Raw genomic sequence first — 21,803 nt, 5'->3', positions numbered from 1 at the left:
AGAGAAAGCTTTTGACAACGTTAACTGGAATACTCTCTTTCAAATTCTGAAGGTGGCAGGGGTAAAATACAGGGAGCGAAAGGCTATTTACAATTTGTACAGAAACCAGATGGCAGTTATAAGAGTCGAGGGGCATGAAAGGGAAGCAGTGGTTGGGAAAGGAGTGAGAGAGGGTTGTAGCCTCTCCCCGATGTTATTCAATCTGTATATTGAGCAAGCAGTAAAGGAAACAAATGCAAAATTCGAAGTAGGTATTAAAATCCATGGAGAAGAAATAAAAACTTTGAGGTTTGCCGATGACATTGTAATTCTGTCAGAGACAGCAAAGGACTTGGAAGAGCAGTTGAACGGAATGGACAGTGCCTTGAAAGGAGAATATAAGATGAACATCAACAAAAGAAAAACGAGGATAATGGAATGTAGTCAAATTAAATCGGGTGATGCTGAGGGGATTAGATTAGGAAATGAGACACTTAAAGTAGTAAAGGAGTTTTGCTATTTAGGGAGTAAAATAACTGATGATGGTCGAATGAGAGAGGATATAAAATGTAGACTGGCAATGGCAAGGAAATCGTTTCTGAAGAAGAGAAATTTGTTAATATCGAGTATAGATTTAAGTGTCAGGAAGTCGTTTCTGAAAGTATTTGTATGGAGTGTAGCCATGTATGGAAGTGAAACATGGACGATAACCAGTTTGGACAAGAAGAGTATAGAAGCTTTCGAAATGTGGTGCTACAGAAGAATGCTGAAGATAAGGTGGGTAGATCACGTAACTAATGAGGAGGTATTGAATAGGATTGGGGAGAAAAGAAGTTTGTGGCACAACTTGACTAGAAGAAGGGATCGGTTGGTAGGACATGTTTTGAGGCATCAAGGGATCACATATTTAGCATTGGAGGGCAGCGTGGAGGGTAAAAATCGTAGAGGGAGACCAAGAGATCAATACACTAAGCAGATTCAGAAGGATGTAGGTTGCAGTAGGTACTGGGAGATGAAGAAGCTTGCACAGGATAGAGTAGCATGGAGAGCTGCATCAAACCAGTCTCAGGACTGAAGACCACAACAACAACAACAACAACAAATTCTGTATTTTTTTTTTTGCATTTACTTTGAAGTTTTGAGTGTTTTACACCGCCAAGGGACCGTAGATCTTAATATGTGACTTAACTTCAACTTGATACGTCTATCAGTTTCTGAAAAAAATAGTTTTATCAGTCGGACAGACAGACAACAAAGTGGTCTTACACGGGTTCCGTTTCTACCGATTGAGGTATGTAATCCCAAAAATGAAAATGGGAATATATCGTGCTTTTTTTAGATGAAAAATAAAATATGTTATATAAGTTATATTTTGTATGAATGCATGGTTTCGCAGCGATATGAATTAATAAAATCTCGGGCTTCCAGCCGCGTCATGTGGTTAAAATCCCACGAGCTTTCGACCGAGCTCTCCTCAGTCATTGTCAAGTGGTAGCACTGAGCCGGCCGGGGTGGCCGTGCGGTTCTAGGCGCTACAGTCTGGAACCGCGCGACCGCTACGGTCGCAGGTTCGAATCCTGCCTCGGGCATGGTCGTGTGTGATGTCCTTAGGTTAGTTAGGTTTAAGTAGTTCTAAGTTCTGGGGACTGATGACCTTAGAAGTTAAGTCCCATAGTGCTCAGAGCCATTTTTGGTAGCACTGACAACGACTGAGGAGAGCTCGGTCGGCAGCTCGTGGGATTTTAGCCACCTGACGCTGCTGGAAGCCCGAGAAAATTTTATTAACTTATATTTTGTTTTTTAAATACTTTCTAATTGTATTGGGTGCATCGATATAGCAAGTTCAAACTTCTAGGGTTGCCTTTACAGCCTGTCTTTTTCAAAAGTTGTTAAGTACTTTAATAACAAATTTCATTGACACTGACGATAATGCTTAAAGAAAGACAATGTCTGAAAGGTCTCTTCATATCAGGTTAACAAACTCCTCCGTCCAACAGGCCTCGGAAGATCCAACGGTACTGACCGACCGCCGTGTCATCCTCTGTCCACAGTCGTCACCGGATGCGGATATGGAGGGGCATGTGGTCAGCACACCGCTCTCCCGGCCGTATGTCAGTTAGATCGGAGGCGCTACTTCTTTAATCAAGTAGCTCTTCAACTGGCCTCACAAGGGTTGAGTACAGCTCGGTTGACAACAGCGCTCAGTAGACCACGACGGTCACCCATCTAAGTGGTAGCCAAGCCCGACAGCGCTTAGCTTCGGTGATCTGACGGGAGCCGGTGTTACCACTACGGCAAGACCGTTGGCTTACATTAACAAAGCTAGTTTGTAAATGATCAAAATAAAATATCCACTCACGCGCACAACTGGTGGTTTATCTTTTAATGTCACCTTTTAAAAGGAGTCCTAAGTGCAGTTTACAGTTGCTACCAACAGCATCGATATATGCGAGGGAAGTTCTTGTTTCGTTTCATTTTAGCTAATCTTACTTCAGCCTGGGGTAGCCAGAGAAAAAAGTAAAGTGGTATGGCATTTTTGTGTGTTGTTGACGCCTTAGATCTCCCCACAAAACCCATAAACGCAGTATGATGATGGTAAACGTGAAGTTTGTGGAACTGTCGACAGTAGCAGCAGTGGTTGAATTTCAGTCTGGCGAGGGTCATTACGAACAGTCTCTTGTCCTCTTTGCCAGTAGAGCAAGGATTCATATCCCATTATTTTTCAGCATACAATTTTTTTCTTTTGACAGATGCGCCTATGGAGATCTTCAGTCTCCCACTCCTTTTTCCATTCACTTCTGCCCGTCTCTAGAATGTTACAATGAATCGCTCTTGTATTTAATCGTATCCCTTTCAACTTTAAGTACCATTTTTAAATAGGTTATGTTTTACGACCGAAGTAGTCTCATATGGAAGTTCTTTATGGTGATATTGTGAATAAAATTACCGTAAGACATACTCCGTATCATACTATAAATTACAATGATTGTTCGTCATTACCTGTGGGTTTCCTTTCTTATTCTGTCCAAGTTTTGACGATATATGTTGCTCTCTATTGTCAATTAGCTTCGATTTTTGTGAGGAGAAAGTTATGCTACAACTCGAAACTAAAGTTTTTAAGATGGTGCACATTTCGCCAATGAAGATCATTGCACTGTAATAAGCTGGGTAAACTGAGATGCCTGTTTACGTTTTGCTCGTGGGCTGGCTACAAAACAAAAAAATAGCTTCAGTGCTTAAAGTGAAATACAACTATAAACAACTAATATTCGAAGGATGTTGGAAACTGCCCATCGGTTCCAAATGCAGAAACACATTTTGTTGAGGTGCTGTATCACTGCTCATCATTTCTTTGATGACATTAGACTCCTCTCGCAGGGAAACATCTTATTTCACTACAGAAGTGCCTTCTTGAACGATGTTTTTGGGAAAAATTTCTAAGAAAGTTCTGAGAAACTTGGTAAATTCAGAAATGGGTTTCAATAATGGGCGGAGTCTCGGCTATTTTTAGCCGTTATAATACAGTCATACTGAACTGATCATTGAATGGAAATGGCTACTCGGAGACCATTTTCAGCCATTCTTGGACTTCATGTTGCCAAACAATGGTTGACTTTCTATTGACGACTTTGCGCCATATCACTGGGTCACAATTGTTCGCAACTGATTTGAAGAATATTCCGAACAATTCGAGCGAATGATTTAGCCACTGAGATCGCTCGACATGAATCCACTGGAACATTTATGGTACATAATCGCGAGGTCAGTCGGTGCACAACATCCTGCACCGACAACACTTTCGCAGTCACGGACGCCTCTAGAGGCGGCGTGGTTCAATATTTCTGCGGGTTACTCCCAAAAACTTGTTGAGTCCACGCCACGTCGAGTTCCTGCACTACGCCGGAGAAAAGGAGATCCGACAAGAAATTAAGAGGTAGCCCATGACTTCTGTCTCCTGAGTCTGTGTGTGTATGTATTGCACGGAAGGCTAAAAATAGTTCTGTGATTGTAACTGTCAAGTTACCATGCAGCAATGTACTTAATAAATAATGGTCTTTCTGACGTAAAAGAAAAAACTGCGCTTCGAAGTAAATAACAGTTCTTGACTCACGATAAAACAGAATCTGAAAACAGACTATTATATCGAATGTTTAATCTGAATGACACATAGCCTTGAATGCTCCGGTTATGTTTTTTTCCTACGGTAACTACAGAATGGTCACAGTACAGACATTTCGGAACACCAGAAGACATATCTTTTAATAACTCTTTCTTGCTGGAGTGAGCGAGCATCTCTGCATTTGCGTCAGTTTCAAAAGTAATCATCCCACCATGTGAAGTACATTCATTTCCGTTAACATCTTCTGTCCAAAATGTCTGGTATCAGAGGGTTCTGTAAGGAGTACGTCTGTGGCCTGAAAGCTGGTACGCCAGAACAATAGCGATGGCTGTTATCATTAAAAGAATCGGTTTTCGGCTTTTTACTGCTGTTATGTTCAGAAATAAACATAGACACCAAACAAAGACTGAAAAATTCTAACACTCCTCAGACATCTGTATTATACGTTTCAAGGCACGTAGAATCATAATAACAAATAAAATAAGTAAATAAAATTCAGTCTGTGCACTGTCCGCCGCTTTTATCGAAAAGTGATGAGTTGAATACCACAAGAAATCTGTATTCTCTTATTCTTTCTAATTTTTTTTGAAACTATACTAAAAAATCACGTTGTAATCGAAGGTCATACCACTATTTGGACATTAAGAATTCAGCGTAATAAAGGAACATGACGTACTACATCATGTGAACACAGGCGGCAGATCGGCTGCTTTCTGTTTGTATTGTAAACTTTAAATGAATTGTTAAGTTTGTAATTTATTGCTGTTGCCATAATTTTCTTTCTTTATTATCTTGATGGTAAATTATAACAGCCAAACAGATGCAGGATAAAGATTTACTGAAATCCTTGACCACGGCTTGGGTATATATAACTATACCTTCATCAGAAGCAAAATTACACCTGAACAGGAAAACACCTTCATTAGCAAAAAACTTAGCAACATAACAGAGAGAGAAGAGAAAAACAAACACTTATAGCTTTAAGTAACCGCGAAAATTACCGAAGTATTACAAACACAAAACCTTTTAGTCACTTATTAAAATCACATCCTGCAGTGGGTATGAATAAAACAATCGTGCGAAAGGCGGCACCACTAGTTAAAATTAAAATATCACCTCCATCTTCACAGCATAATTATGAAAAGATGGTCGATGCGAACACAGCATACTACTAGTATTTATCCCGTGAACTAGCGTGAAGAGAGTGTGGAAGCACTAGGGCAGACAATTTCACCGAGAGAGGGCACTTGTGGTATGCGCGAGACAGTCGCGCAAATTAAAACCTGGGATACATACTCATGCGCGCCAAAATTTTTAAAGCTTGCGCTAGTTCAAACCCTCTGTCTTAATAAGTAAAACATATCAGAACCATTTAAAACACTTGCATACAATAGAAAATATGAACATCAATATGGCTGTGTCCTAGTGTCAAGCAGGTGAAGCTTGCGCTAAGGAACATATCCAACGAGAAAGGGCACCCGTGTTACGCGCAAGAATCTCGCGCAAAATTAAAGGCTAGGATACATACTAACGAAAACGAACAAGATGTTGTAGAAAATCGAAACCATCTGCCATCATAAATAAAAAACATAACAGAATTATTTAAATCAGACATACACATCGAAAATCGCCAACAACAGTAATCAAAAATACGTAAAATCCCAACAAGACAGGAAAGGAGCATCTCGCCAGCATCAACAGACAAGAGAACTAGCTTCTAGTCAACCAGACTATATTATGCCAGAGCAAGAAGGGGTTTGAAACTATCAAAAAAAAATTTGTTTCTAGGCTGCACCTGTTTGTTAAGAATAAATCCATCTTTTTGAGATAGATGTTTAGAAATTTCTAAATCCTCGAACAGCTTGTAACCCTTACTCACTTCGTGGAGCAATTCTACGTCATCCAGTTCACATGGCGTATGTTGTAAGAGCAACAGATGTTCAGCAAACGTGGAATTTTACACCTTTTCCCCATTTTTATCTAGCATGTGTTCTTTATATCTTACTTTAATGGATTACAACGTAATAGTTGGGGCAGTAGTTACAAATAATTATGTAAACTCCGGATCTAATACCAAGTTCTTCCCGTGTCCCAGTGATATGAATCACTCTTTGTTTCAAACTATTATTTGCGGAAAAGGCAACTCTGTAACCGTATTTCTTCTGCAGAAGTCTCCTTATCTTGTATGATACGTTCCCCAAAAATGGAATAGAAATAAAGTTATTACCCTCACTCCTTATCGCCCTGTTATCTCCTAAGGTTGGACATTTTACAGCTGTTTTTCTCCTAACAATTTCGTCAGTTAACATAGGGTCGTATCCATTGTTCAAAATGGTTCAAATGGCTCTGAGCACTATGGGACTTAACAACTCAGGTCATCAGTCCCCTAGAACTTAGAACTACTTAAACCTAACTAACCTAAGGACATCACACACATCCATGCCCGAGGCAGGATTCGAACCTGCGACCGTAGCGGTCGCGCGGTTCCAGACTGAAACGCCTAGAACCGCTCGGCCATCAGCGGCCGGCGTATCCATTGTTAATACACTCCTGGAAATGGAAAAAAGAACACATTGACACCGGTGTGTCAGACCCACCATACTTGCTCCGGACACTGCGAGAGGGCTGTACAAGCAATGATCACACGCACGGCACAGCGGACACACCAGGAACCGCGGTGTTGGCCGTCGAATGGCGCTAGCTGCGCAGCATTTGTGCACCGCCGCCGTCAGTGTCAGCCAGTTTGCCGTGGCATACGGAGCTCCATCGCAGTCTTTAACACTGGTAGCATGCCGCGACAGCGTGGACGTGAACCGTATGTGCAGTTGACGGACTTTGAGCGAGGGCGTATAGTGGGCATGCGGGAGGCCGGGTGGACGTACCGCCGAATTGCTCAACACGTGGGGCATGAGGTCTCCACAGTACATCGATGTTGTCGCCAGTGGTCGGCGGAAGGTGCACGTGCCCGTCGACCTGGAACCGGACCGCAGCGACGCACGGATGCACGCCAAGACCGTAGGATCCTACGCAGTGCCGTAGGGGACCGCACCGCCACTTCCCAGCAAATTAGGGACACTGTTGCTCCTGGGGTATCGGCGAGGACCATTCGCAACCGTCTCCATGAAGCTGGGCTACGGTCCCGCACACCGTTAGGCCGTCTTCCGCTCACGCCCCAACATCGTGCAGCCCGCCTCCAGTGGTGTCGCGACAGGCGTGAATGGAGGGACGAATGGAGACGTGTCGTCTTCAGCGATGAGAGTCGCTTCTGCCTTGGTGCCAATGATGGTCGTATGCGTGTTTGGCGCCGTGCAGGTGAGCGCCACAATCAGGACTGCATACGACCGAGGCACACAGGGCCAACACCCGGCATCATGGTGTGGGGAGCGATCTCCTACACTGGCCGTACACCACTGGTGATCGTCGAGGGGACACTGAATAGTGCACGGTACATCCAAACCGTCATCGAACCCATCGTTCTACCATTCCTAGACCGGCAAGGGAACTTGCTGTTCCAACAGGATAATGCACGTCCGCATGTATTCCGTGCCACCCAACGTGCTCTAGAAGGTGTACGTCAACTACCCTGGCCAGCAAAATCTCCGGATCTGTCCCCAATTGAGCATGTTTGGGACTGGATGAAGCGTCGTCTCACGCGGGCTGCACGTCCAGCACGAACGCTGGTCCAACTGAGGCGCCAGGTGGAAATGGCATGGCAAGCCGTTCCACAGGACTACATCCAGCATCTCTACGATCGTCTCCATGGGAGAATAGCAGCCTGCATTGCTGCGAAAGGTGGATATACACTGTACTAGTGCCGACATTGTGCATGCTCTGTTGCCTGTGTCTATGTGCCTGTGGTTCTGTCAGTGTGATCATGTGATGTATCTGACCCCAGGAATGTGTCAATAAAGTTTCCCCTTCCTGGGACAATGAATTCACGGTGTTCTTATTTCAATTTCCAGGAGTGTAGTTATGGATTTTACTGAAGTTATTCCTTTTTCTAAACAATCCTTTTCTAAAGGTGTGTTTATTTACCTTGAAGATTTTTAATAGTTGCTGCTTCAGCCATGTTTAAAATTTCGTTTCTTTATTATTCTATAGAAATGCCAGAAAATAATATTTGCATAGAATTTGTAGCGTTAATTTCTTTATTCTGAATGTAAAACACATTTTGCAGCCATATACATTTATTACAGTTTAATAGGAACTTTTGCTGACAAAACTAGAACTGTTCTTTCAAAAAATTGAAATGAACAATTTAGATAGTAGATGGCATGAAACTACAGTATAGACCAGGCGAGGGCAAGTCTTGCTCAGTGCAGTTACAGGCATGCCGTCCAACAGGGCAAGCAACAAGGGAACACGTACATTATTCTCTTGGCAATAATAAACGAAGTATGGGTAAGTCTTGCACAGAGCACGTGGGCGCACACCACATTTGATCGGACACGCTACATGGCAAGAGGTACATTAATTTCTCAGCGATTCTTAAGTTTTGTGTTTGTTGCACTTCTCTACCTGTCAGCATTGTTATTAAAATAACACTGGTAGCCTTCACCGTTTTCTATAGCAACCCAATAGCTCTAAGCAACGGAAATTTTACGAATGAACATTACCCATTAATAAAGAATCTAAAATATTTGCGCTGCTGTGCTATGGCAAATTGATATAGCGGTTTTGTTGCCAGTTATGACTAAAAATCCTGTTATAACTGGGACAAGACAAATATCGAAAAATACTGGTTATTCAGAGCTGAAATAGTGGTATGGGTTTTAACTGGTCGGTTTTTCCCATCCGTCCCGAATAGTAGTTGTGATAGTGGAATAGCCACTGCACAACAAGCATGGAAGTAAGTTCACCAGAATACTTCGTTCATGTGTTAACAATTTTCTGCGCTTCGCAAAGGAAGGAGCGTTGTGTCATAGGAACTGACCAGTGTTAAGTCAGAATAAAGCAAGACACGAGCTCTTGCGGCAACGTGCCTGGACTCAGCAGCTAACTTGCCCAGAGCCTCAGCCGCTAGTGTTTATGGCGACCTTGAGGGACCGGTCCACGAGATAACCTTCGTCTCTCCCCTCTACACTCCGCTCTCGTTCCAACACAATAGCATGCACATTAGTTTTCCTGCGAAACATCACGTACCAAGAATGCAGAGTCACTGTTTAATAACGCTCTGTAGAGGTTGGTAAGAAAACCGATTAATAAAACAACTGGGCTAACACACAGTCTATTTGAATCTGTTCTCCGTTTCAAACTTGACATTTTAATGTGTTTTGTTTCTATTGATAGTAGAGCTCAAGTGTTTCTACGCTTCAGAATTACACAAAATGTGAACACAAACTACGCATCACTTTCTTTCGCGACCGCTACGGTCGCAGGTTCGAATCCTGCCTCGGGCATGGATTTGTATGACGTCCTTAGGTTGGTTAGGTTTAAGTAGCTCTAAGTTCTAGGGGACTGATGACCTCAGATGTTAAGTCCCATAGTGCTCAGAGCCATTTGAACCATCACTTTCTTGTATCTATTTCTTTGGTACCGATGGCTACCTACATTGCATTGTCTGTGCAATGTATGTAGGTTCTACCATTGTGTGAGCTATCCTGTGTGTGATATATCTTTATAAAGGTATCTCGCTGAAAAGAGTGTGCAGCACTGTTTATTATATACATTTCGTCAGTATTTTCTTCCTAGATGCTGCTTTCAAGTAAAGTCTGTTTCTCGTTGTTTTTTGATATTATTTATAATTTTCGAATGAGAATTCGCAGATAATATTCAAAAAAGATAAAACTTTTTGTTTAACTATAACCTATCAGATTTCATTACGTTTTCGGGTTGGTATGGTCTGTTGACACGTATAGCACAAAATACGTAGAAAATAGTAAACAGCAACCATGAATATGTGTCTCAAGAAGATACTATTAATATTCTACTTAAATTTACGCATATTACAACAGTACTAGTTAAGGTTCCACACGTCTTTTGCTTTTGACACTTTGTTTTATTTCAAATAGTTTGTCACGAAGCGTTTCGGAAGCTCGCTGGTGTCTTTAGGTTCAAAAATGGTTCAAATGGCTCTGAGCACTATGCGACTTAACTTCTGAGGTCATCAGTCGCCTAGAACTTAGAACTAATTAAACCTAACTAACCTAAGGACATCACACACATCCATGCCCGAGGCAGGATTCGAACCTGCGACCGTAGCGGTCACTCGGTTCCAGACTGAAGCGCCTTTAACCGCACGGCCACACCGGTCGGCCGGTGTCTTTAGGTGATCAGAGGTTAGCATTACATTGTTTTGTGCAGCATTGACTGTTTTGTAATACAATATTTCTGCTGGGAGTGTTAATTAGATTAGGGGCAAAATATTCATTATGACACGTTATACTAATTAGAAAGTAACTACGCAAATTTCTTCAAACAGTGCTCCGTTGGTGAAAGATTGTTTCATAAACAAGTGCAAAGTACTCTGAAAAAATTTTCATCTGTGTAGTCCATATAACGTAAATTTTGGTAATATTAACGCCTGAACCAATCGATAGCATCTGAATAACATAACATTTGACCAATAAAAGGCATTTGTAAATAATAATTGTGAAGCTGTGTTTTTTGAAATGGCTCTGAGCACTATGGGACTTAACTTCTAAGGTCATCAGTCCCCTAGAACTTAGAACTACTTAAACCTAACTAATCTAAGGACAACACACACATCCATGCCCGAGGCAGGATTCGAACCTGCGACCGGATGCCTATTCACATCTGGTGCCGTAAAGTAAAAATCATACAAACGATAGATTGAACTGATGTATATTAAATTTTTGTTATTAGGAGCAAAAACTCGCCACCTAGCCTAAATGGTGCCCTCGGCAGAAGCACAATATTTGATAGGAGCGCATATTACACTAATAATAATAATAATAATAACAGTAATAATAACGTATGAACATTTGAAGATGACAACAAGATGCCGAAATATTACGTGCCGTACTATTACAGGAAACAGAAAAGCTAGACAGCTTGAAGTTTTCTACCTAAGTAATTAATGTTGGTGTCATAAAAGCAACTATTAATAGGTCCTGTATTTTTCCATGGCACCCGTGAGAAACAAATACGGTGATCAGCCCTCTGGTTTGGGTGCCAACTTAAGCCGTTCCTGCAAAGACGAACTGATGTGTAAACACCGGGTTTCACTCCTCCCTTCCCTACATCGTTGTCATCAACCACGCGAACACAAAAAACAATATTCTCTGCGCATTCAAAAGACACGTATTTATTTATATTTACGACACAATACTCTCATTCCCCTTAGTTTACCACGGAAATTTGAGCAACTCATGTGAGTGAATGAAGTCTTCACATTGACGCGACTGAAGTTCTACGGAACATCCCAATCAACCGCGACATTTACTGATGCGATGGTCGTTTACTATCAGCGAACGATATGTTTTTCGATTATCCTGCGACAAACTGAATAGTTTAGAGATCTAACAGGTTAACGAACTATTAATCACCGAAGATATAATCTGTTTCTTAACCACAGTTCGCCAAAACATCCATCTCTTTCAGCGACCCCATATTTTGCTGCAACCTACACTAACTAACCGTTCCATATTTCACACTGTTGCCACAGTTACATAGTTTCAGAATCACACCCGTTTCACTTTTCCCCCTTTAGCTTCTACAAACCCTATCCCATATTGCACAGCATCCCTACTCTTCTACACTATTATCGCAGTAAGATCCAATGCGATCAACCGAGCTTCCCACCTTTTTTCTCTGTTCCACAATTTCATTACAGCCGATTTTCTTTTTTTTTTTACTTGAAGTAGTGGAACCGAATTAAAAATCTTTCAATATCGACATCGCCAGCTGCATTAAATCGCCATCCCAGATATCCATCGCCAAATGGAGATCGTTTAATTCAATTCTTGAAATTCGCACTCTTTTACCACGTTTTCGTACAAGTAAGTTTATACCCAGCTTAATTACTTTCAATAACAGTACGGCTGACGAGCAGATACTTTAAATCTGCCAGTCCATCTCCTTTAGGGGAATTAAATAACAATAAAGAAGAAAAGTTAGGTAGACACTGCTCCCGATTTTCCAGGTTAAGCTGGCCGAGACTGTGTGGCTGACAGAAAAACACAGATAATTCAGAGTGCAAATAGTTTTACAGGAAAGTGCTGTTTAAAAAAAAAAATACTAGCCGGCCGAAGTGGCCGTGCGGTTAAGGGCGCTGCATACCGCCAGACCGCTACGGTCGCAGGTTCGAATCCTGCCTCGGGCATGGATGTTTGTGATGTCCTTAGGTTAGTTAGGTTTAACTAGTTCTAAGTTCTAGAGGACTACTGACCTCAGCAGTTGAGTCCCATAGTGCTCAGAGCCATTTTGAAAAAATATTGTCACATGTCGCATCTGAAAGTCCAGTGCATTACTTACGCGTTACTCGCCAGAAAGGGACAACATATTTACAAAATTGCAATTCCTATCAGTTGCTTTCTGTTCACTTTCGGGAGATAATCGTCAAGTTTTCTTCCGTGCCCTTTTTCCATACACTAATATTCCGACTGTGTCTCTCATTTTTCTAACGGTCAAAACATCGGTGAAGTAGTCAGGAATGCGATACTATTCTTGTCTGAGGTATGTTTTGAAACAGAATCCTTGGTACGAATAAGTAGATGATGGAAGCATCCACAAGTGGTTAAACAGCGATCTCTGTGAAACGGGATTTGAGCAGGTAGGTATCACGGATAGTGCGAACAAAGTGAATTCGGCGAAGGAAGAGAGCGAAGTGGAGGCAATAGAGAGGATCCCATCACCACGCACGTCGAGGCGCTGAAATGCATTGGTCTGTTACTGGAGTACGCAGAACAAAGTTCGTATAACTCTTCCGATGTTTTAGAAGTAAGAGATGAGTCATATGACGAATAGTGTATTATAAATGGAAGTACTTGTTCGTGTTATAAAAGAATACTTCAGGTTTCGATTTTGTTAAGATTTTTTTATTGTTCACAGATAATCTGCAAAGCGGTTAACGCGCACACTGCTGTATTCAACCGTCCTGAGATCACTGTGCACCCGAAAACCAAGTGTAAACAGAGAGTTTGCTCACCTAAGCTGCATTCGGAAAGCAAGCGGCGGCGTAGTGTTTGTGCAGCAGCGCAACGCTCCCAGTCGACTGCCTACCACAGGACGCGCGCTGCTGTAATGGAGCGGGCACGTCACGTCATCACGTGCGCACACGCTGGCGCTGCGCCAGACGCTCAGCGAACATTCTTCACGGTGATGTCTGAAAAATGGTGTACTTCACACTTGTTTCCACAACGAGACGCAGTCATAAAATCTTAATTATCACCTCGAAAAAGTAAAGTAAATCATTTTATCAAGCAGGAAAGGGAACAGCGAGAAGTTGCAAATGATGTTTATTACGTATGTGGATTTCGGTCACGTGTGCCCATCTTCAGTGCTAAGAAAACATCAGAAGAACCAGTTACAATAAGGTAACGTGCATAAGCTTTAAATGTGACTCAGTCATAAAACACATACCAGTAAATGCAAGTTAAAACATTAAAGGCCGGCCGGTGTGGCCGTGCGGTTTTAGGCGCGTCAGTCTGGAACCGCATGACCGCTATGGTCGCAGGTTCGAATCCTGCCTCGGGCATGGATGTGTGTGATGTCTTTAGGTTAGTTAGGTTTAAGTAGTTCTAAGTTCTAGGGGACTGATGACCTCAGAAGTCCCATACTGCTCAGAGCTATTTGAACCATTTGAAAACATTTTTTTATATGTGGACTATTCATGTCAGAGGTTGAGTTAACACTGAGGTCACTGTTTACAATTACAACACAGCTGATTTCAGTGTACGTCATACAAATCTACAGCATCCTCCTTACATGTGTGATGCACTGAAATCATGTATTAACTTTATTTTACACTTAGTATGTTTATCAAAATGGTTCAAATGGCTCTGAGCACTATGGGACTCAACTGCTGAGGTCATTAGTCCCCTAGAACTTAGAACTAGTTAAACCTAACTAACCTAAGGACATCACAAACATCCATGCCCGAGGCAGGATTCGAACCTGCGACCGTAGCGGTCTTGCGGTTCCAGACTGCAGCGCCTTTAACCGCACGGCCACTTCGGCCGGCTATGTTTATCACTTTATTAATCTTTCTTTTATTGTCACTTCAGCGCATACAGTTTGCAGCTATTCAGCTACACGAAAATATAATTCTAAACAATGTAATAGAAAAGATGATCATGGTCACTGACAAAATTAAACGCTTTGGACAATAAAAAGACAAATCATCAGTCGCACGAGTATCATTTTATTATTAGTTTATACTTTAAAAAACTTATGTACATGAAACAAGTAAGGCGGTCGTAATTAAAACCGCCGACTAATGTTTTACGGCTACACATGGTGGTTACTGTGTGGACTAGCCAGTGGCGGCAGTTAACGATGCACAATTTACAACTGAATATAATTTAAAAATACAAAACATCTTGGTAATGTGGTCGAGCGGTTCTAGGTGCTTCATTCCGGAACCGCGCTGCTACTGCGGTTACAGGTTCGAATCCTGCCTCGGGCATGGATGTGTGGTATCCATGGTTAGTTAGGTTTAAGTAGTTCTAAGTTCTAGGGGACTGATGACCTCAGATGTTAAGTCCCATAGTGCTTCGAGCCATTTTGAACCATCTTGGTCAAATACATAAGTTAATAAAATTTTTATTAAACTCGTCCTACATACTATGTACAGTTAATGGAGTTGGAATAGATGAGATTAGTGCAATAAATCGTCACGTCATCAGTAGCATGTCGAAAGGCCAGGAATGTTCCAGCTTTAAAATGTTCTCTATGAGTATCCTATATATAACGACTATAATTTACAGATTTTGGTGTCAGAACTAATAAACTGTCAACTACTACATGTAATAATGCGGGAAATACCTTACATTTGTCTCCAGGAACTTTATTCTCAGATGTAGGAGAAGTGTAATCATAGCCTGGGGTTATTATCCTCACATCAGTTATGCCTTACTGATACCTCCTCCTACTACCCTACCTGACTCGCTTCAGTGTTCAGAAAGGTCTTCAAACCATCCCCTTTTGAGACTTCCACCAACACCAGAACCTGTGTCGCCAGCCCACCGGGCAGCAAAGAGGTTACGAGAAGATCGATAGTAGGCATCGGAACAAGCGAGCCTATCAGGAGTGAGGTCAATGACAGACTCACAAGAAACGCGCCTCCAATGCCCTCTCTGCCACCGGTATTTAGATCGCCGCCGCGGACTGCGGGGCCCAGTCAGTCAGTCATCCGTGAGTCAATGAGTCGAGTCATCAGTCGCAGTCCCGTGGGAGTCCCAGTCGCAGTTAGCTCAGCCTGTAGCTCAGAATCAGTCAGATTAGTAGGACCTTGTACCACAACATCTGGACTATCTTAAGTTAATTGACTTCTTGCTCTTATGAATAAAGAACCGTTTTAATATATGCATGCAGTTATGTTACAGAAAGAGGATACCGGCCACCAAACAACATCCTCTCCTTGCTTCTCGTGGTACAAGATTACAGTGATAACGAGACGGCACAGAAGAACCAACACCACCTTCTTGCTTTTAATGAGACTAGCTTCCATTCCAATTTCTCCTCTGATTGCTCCTGCACCTCACCCATCTCCTATCCCTCCAACTCAACTCCCATAAATCCGCTATTTTTGCCTTCTAATCGCCCATCCTTTCTCACTACGAACAATACCAGTTTCCACACCTCTCATCCCACTGTGTGTGTCCTGCAAGGCTCCGCCCTCTCTCCTCTCCTTTATCTCCCGTACACAGCTGATATGCCCATCCACCATCACCAGCCCATCTCCTTCACTGAGCTGATGACACCGCTTTCCTCGCCTTCTACCCTACACTCCAGAAATCTCGACGGTCCCACCAAATCCACCTAAGTTAATAAACTTATACAACTTGTAAGAGGTCCATGACCAAGGAATCTATTGATAGCGCACTCGAGCAGATGTAATTCCGATGGATTGCTCACGCGCTGCCTGCGATATGTAAGCTACAAGAGAATCGCAGACCAGAGAGCAGTGTCGGCTGCAGTAGGAGCAGTGTGGGCAGTAGTGGTGGTAGCTAGCAGTCGGGCGGTTGGGCCGGTCGTTCATGAGCGATGTAATATAAGGTAAAAGCAGCTGCGGGCGTATCTAATTTGTTACAACTAAATTTGTACTGTTGTCATATCAAGTCACATGTAAATGTTTTTTTAAAAAACCTTTTAATAATAAACTTTCTTGTAAAAATTAACTTTTTACAATCATTCATCTGAATTTAAAGAACTTACTAATTTCTCCAATCCATGGTCATCCCGATTTTCGTAAAGAAAAATCAGTTGTTTCTTTTTATACATGACAAATCTAGCAGCCAGCATTGCCCTGGGCTGTGCCAGAAAAATTTCTTGTAGGAGTAGACATATACGCGTTATCCGGCGACTTCATTGAGGTAACAATTTTCAATTTATTCAGAATGATCTTTCAGGGCTATGACGCAGCACTGCCGACGTCCAAATTTACCAGTTTAGATTCACAGTGAGTTAATTATTGAAAGGTTATATGTGAGTCACATTTTTTATTGGGAGGTTAGTCACGTTATTATTGCAAGGTTACGGTATAATAAACTGTTGGGAGGATACACTAAATGTGAATGTTATATATTTATATAATTATTTTTTCTGTTGGGAGGTTACAATCCACTCCCACCAGCCTATCTCCTTCACTATGCTGATGACACCGCTTTCTTCGCCTTCTACCCGCTTTCCTCGCCCTCTATCCTACACTCCAGAAATCTCGACGATCCCACCAAATCCACCTAAAATGGTTCAAATGGCTCTGAGCACCATGGGACTTAACTTCTGAGGTCATCAGTCCCCTAGAACTTAGAACTAATTAAACCTAATTAACCTAAGGACATCACACACATCCATGCCCGAGGCAGGATTCGAACCTGCGACCGTAGCGGTCGCTCGGTTCCAGGCTTTAGCGCCTAGAACCGCTCGGCCACACCGGCCAGCTCAAATCCACCTAAGTTAATAAACTATACAACTCTGACTGGTCGGTAATAAGAGATCTTGGGTATTCCGTGCAATTGTTGTATTGAATCCAAACTCTTTATTACAAGTTTCAGGCGTTGCCCATCATTAGACGATCTGTTAAAAAGATAAACATGAGCACAAAAAACGTCATATTCTATTGCAAGCTGCCACTTGCTTTAATCATAAATATATGTCCAAGGATGCTGAATATTATTATATTTACATAAATGAAAGTATTACCTTGTCAATAAATCTCAAATTGTGAGCTACACCCTTAGTTTTTATGTTCTGAAATTAGTGAATTTACTCATGGCACTTTTGTTGCCTATGTCTGCGGTCACTTTCAGAACTCAAATTAATAATCAAATTAAATAATTTAATGCGATTGAATTCTGAATTGCTAGTGTATTCATGTATCCCCACAATAAAATAAAAACAATGATTAGTTGAGGGAGTATGAATGAGAACAATAGTGTATTTAAGTTTACAAAAATAATGACTAATTTTTAGTAATCCTTTTATACTTACAATGGGCTGATAAATTTTACGAAAAGATGACAAACACAAATAAGGAAGGGACAGCGCTTAATTGGCCAATCAACTACGACCAAGAACACCACAAACTATGGTTCTCTGGAGACCGTGGAGCTGTAAATATCATTTAACAACCATACACCGCTGCAGTAATACCTTATACCCTTTTACCCCGATTCTTGTGGCAGCAGAAAACGGTACACTGTGAGCGAGGAGCGACGCGCTGAGTCAGCTGTAATGTTCTGACGCGTCCACGAAAATTTGTAAACTACGCGGACTGGCGTTCTGATTATTAGAAAGCGGGGAACTTCCCATCAGAGCTCTGCAATTCCAGCAGATTTCAGTGTGAGGTCTGAACAAACCAATGTGACTCACAGGCGCGACGGTGCGTGCTGGAATTGTCAAACGACGGACAGCCGACTCAGGACGAATAATTTCACCCTCGTGACGCACAATATGTCAGACACGATACACAGTTCCACTGCCGGTACATTTGGAAACTGCTACTGGTTCTTAGTCCACCACAAGTTGCAGTGCACAAGTCTCACTCCAGCAGGTGAAGACTAGAAGATGATAACAGCCAAAGAATCACAATCACTTTCCACCAAGACTTGGTACGGGAGCCGAATCGGAGAAAAAAAAAATCCTCTACATGTTGTACAAAGGAATCGAACTACACTACTGGCCATTAAAACTGCTACACCAAGAAGAAATGCAGATGATAAACGGGTATTTATTGGACAAATATATTATACTACAACTGATATGTGATTACATTTTCACGCAATTTGGGTGTATAGATCCTGAGAAATCAGTACCCAGAACAACCACCTCTGGCCGTAATAACCGCCTGCATACGCCTGGGCATTGAGTCAAACTGAGCTTGGATGGCGTGTACATGTACAGATGCCCATGCAACTTCAACACGATACCACCGTTCATCAAGAGTAGTGACTGCCGTATTGTAACGAGCCAGTTGCTCGGCCACCATTGACCAGAGGCTTTCAATTGGCGAGAGATCTGAAGAATGTGCTGGCCAGGGCAGCAGTCGAACATTTTCTTTAGCAAGAAAGGCCCGTAAAGGACCTGCAACATGCGGTCGTGCATTATCCTGCTGAAATGTAGGGTTTCGCAGGGATCGAATGAAGGGTAGACCCACGGGTCGTAACACATCTGAAATGTAACGTCCACTGTTCAAATTGCCGTCTATGCGAACAAGAGGTGACCGTGACGAGTAACCAATGACACCCCATACAATCACGCCAGGTGATACGCCAGTATGGCGATGACGAATACATGCTTCCAATGTGCGCTCACCGCGATGTCGCCAAACACGGATGCGACCATCATGATGCTGTAAACAGAACCTGGATTCATTCGAAAAAATAACGTTTTGCCATTCGTGCATCCAGGTTCGTCGGTGAGTACACCATCGCAGGCGTTCCTGTCTCTGGTGCAGCGTCAAGGGTAACCGCAGCCATGGTCTCCGAGTTGATAGTCAATGCTGCTGCAAACGTCTTTATCAAAGTTGGAAACGCATTTCTCCTCCTTACACGAGGCATCACAACAAAGCTTCACCAGGCAACGCCGGTCAACTGCTGTTTGTGTATGAGAAATCGGTTGGAAACTTTCCTCATGTCAGCACGTTGTAGGTGTCGCCACCGACGCCAGCCTTGTGTGAATACTCTGAATAGCTATTCATTTGCATATCACAGCATCTTCTTCCTGTCGGTTAAATTTCGCGTCTGTAGCACGTCATCTCCGTGGTGTAGCAATTTTAATGGCCAGTAGTGTACTTTCTACTGATTGAATCTCCCCACTTAACTGATCTACTGGCCTGGCAGCCAGTCCAGACACAGCACCGGGGTTCCCACGCTGGGGGAGCAAGCCTCTGCTTTGCATATCCTGAGAGGAGCCAACCCGCAACTCGAAATCTCTCTTGTCTGAAAATAGAAGATTTTAGACGAGGGAGGCGTCGTTCTCACGGTACGTGTGGTCATGTTTCGGTAACAAACGTCTACCTAGACGGGACCACAGACCCTCATTTACAGAGGGATCTAATCTTTACAGGTCGTCCATTTCCAATTTCTGAAGGAAAGCTGTTAAGCTTCCTAGGCAGTCGTACACATGAAATACGTGTTTTCGGTGCTAGCTAAAAGAACCTGGCGACTTCCTGGCGTTAGGCGAGTTACCGTCTTGCCTCTACTAAACACGTGCACCAGCCACTCTGTCCGTATCATCCCAGCTTCTAACACAAGAATGCTTGGAGTTCTGCGACCGTCCCACCATTTGCACAAAAGCTCAGATTACAACAGTCTCTCTTAAATGGCTTCTTCCACCCACTTTGCGTCCACTGGCTGCCTTTGCGAGGGTCTGTTGCATGGCCCAGATAGAATGTTTTGCGAACTAGAGCCCTCCTGCTCTAACCTAAGTGGGATGAGGGAGTGCCATGGCCCAAAGTCCTCTTCAGGTACAATTCACAGAGCTTTGGTTCCCAGAATCACTTGCACAGCCAGCTCGCTGGAGGCTGCATTTATGGCCTGCAATCCATCTTTCTCCCTGTTCTCCAATGTCTCCACTAAGGAACTCGGGTACAAGTTCTCTACAGGCTAGACATGCAGATATAAGAACATTCTGACCACAATTTCCTCATTTCAAAACATCATAAACCACACATACCAAATGTAGTACTGGGGAACACCGAGTTCACGACCTAAAATATGAATATTAATCTGACGGAGAGTGTGGCTAAAGTGAGAGAGTGGTCTGTCACCTCTCACCATTTGTCGTCAACCATGTGTTGATAACCTGTACTCGTACATCTATTATGTGTATCCCCATAGAGGCAAAACATTTTACTCAAAACCGGCTTGCCCGGTGTTGTTGGATGAACACGATATTGCAGTGGCTGTGTTATCCTGAATTACGATACGAAGTTCCTTTGGACATGCGTGCCATGTTGTTCGCACAAAAGCGGTAAGGTCGAGGAGTTGTAAGAACGACAGTGTTCGTGGATGATACAGTAGAGAAGACAAGGGCTATGGAACTCTCTACACTTGTATGTATGCAGACAGGATAGCTGTTCATAAGATGATGAAATACGTAAAAGGTTCGAACATCACAGATATAATTAACAAAGACATTCATAACCAATTTAAGCTTCTGTGAGCTTTCCTGACAAGGGAAATGCAGGATCACATCGTTGTAATCAATAATTGGAAAAATAAGTGATCGAGGAAGTTTCTTTTTCAGGTCAAGAGGGAAGAGCTTTTCATATTTTTGTATAGCATGGAGAAATGCTGATGAATTCTTGCACATTGCAGTCATGTGACCAGTCCAATTTAGAATTTCGTCTAATAATACTCATAGTCTGTTTGCTGAAGGAAGGAAGTTGATATTTCTCAGTTGATTCTTCGGGGGTATGGGACAGCGGCCGGTAAGATATTTACTAAAGAAAAATCACCAAACATCCGTATGTTTTCAGAAGTTGTTATTTTATTTTATTTACCTGAGTTTCAACGTCTGATTAACATCATCTTCTACCCCTAAGCACTCGACGTATAGAAAATCAGATACATCGATGCATGCATTATCGGAGCTATCAATACCTGGATTGTATGCCTTCTTTGTAAAATGTGACTTCGAAGACTAGTCTTCGAAATACATACGCCATAAAAAACGGGGTACATATTTGAAACAAGGAATTGAATTAAGGTTTCTGTAAGACAACGCAATGAGTAGAAGAAAAATGGCATTCATAACATTTAGTAAAGATGTGTGATAAAGTCTCATATTGCATAATTCATTTAAACATAAGTGCAATTACTGTTAGGCACCAATTAATCAATCGCTCACACAGATAACACAACAACACTTCGTTAGGTAAATACAGTGTCACAACGTTGGGGTCGCTGAGGATGGCAACAATCTCAAACCGAAAGTGATTCGAATGGTGCCGACTTTTAACGGCTATTCCGACTTAGGAGACAATCTGAACAGCCCTCTTAGATTGTTTGCAGATGATCCTTTCCTTTACCGTCTTGGGAAATCATCAGATGATCAAAAAATTACAAAATGATTCAGA

At 42.4% G+C, this 21,803-nt stretch overlaps 2 protein-coding genes across 2 annotated transcripts in view; one reads left to right on the top strand and one right to left on the bottom strand.

Annotated features, from left to right (window-relative positions):
- LOC126484402 (probable cytochrome P450 6a13) overlaps window positions 1–13,301 on the bottom strand; it is an 88,686-nt gene extending 75,385 nt beyond the window's left edge. The window contains exon 1 of the mRNA XM_050107902.1: window positions 13,209–13,301. The gene's annotated coding sequence lies outside the window, so the exon portion shown is untranslated. The remainder of the gene's footprint in view (window positions 1–13,208) is intronic.
- Window positions 13,281–21,803, top strand: part of LOC126484765 (cytochrome P450 6k1-like) — a 236,329-nt gene continuing 227,806 nt past the window's right edge. Inside the window, exon 1 of the mRNA XM_050108361.1 lies at window positions 13,281–13,596. The gene's annotated coding sequence lies outside the window, so the exon portion shown is untranslated. The remainder of the gene's footprint in view (window positions 13,597–21,803) is intronic.

Source organism: Schistocerca serialis, chromosome 6 (assembly GCF_023864345.2).
Source record: "Schistocerca serialis cubense isolate TAMUIC-IGC-003099 chromosome 6, iqSchSeri2.2, whole genome shotgun sequence".
NCBI classification, from domain to species: Eukaryota; Metazoa; Arthropoda; class Insecta; order Orthoptera; family Acrididae; genus Schistocerca; species Schistocerca serialis.
Note: the sequence above shows the minus strand (reverse complement) of the source record. Positions and strands in the feature narration are given on the sequence as shown.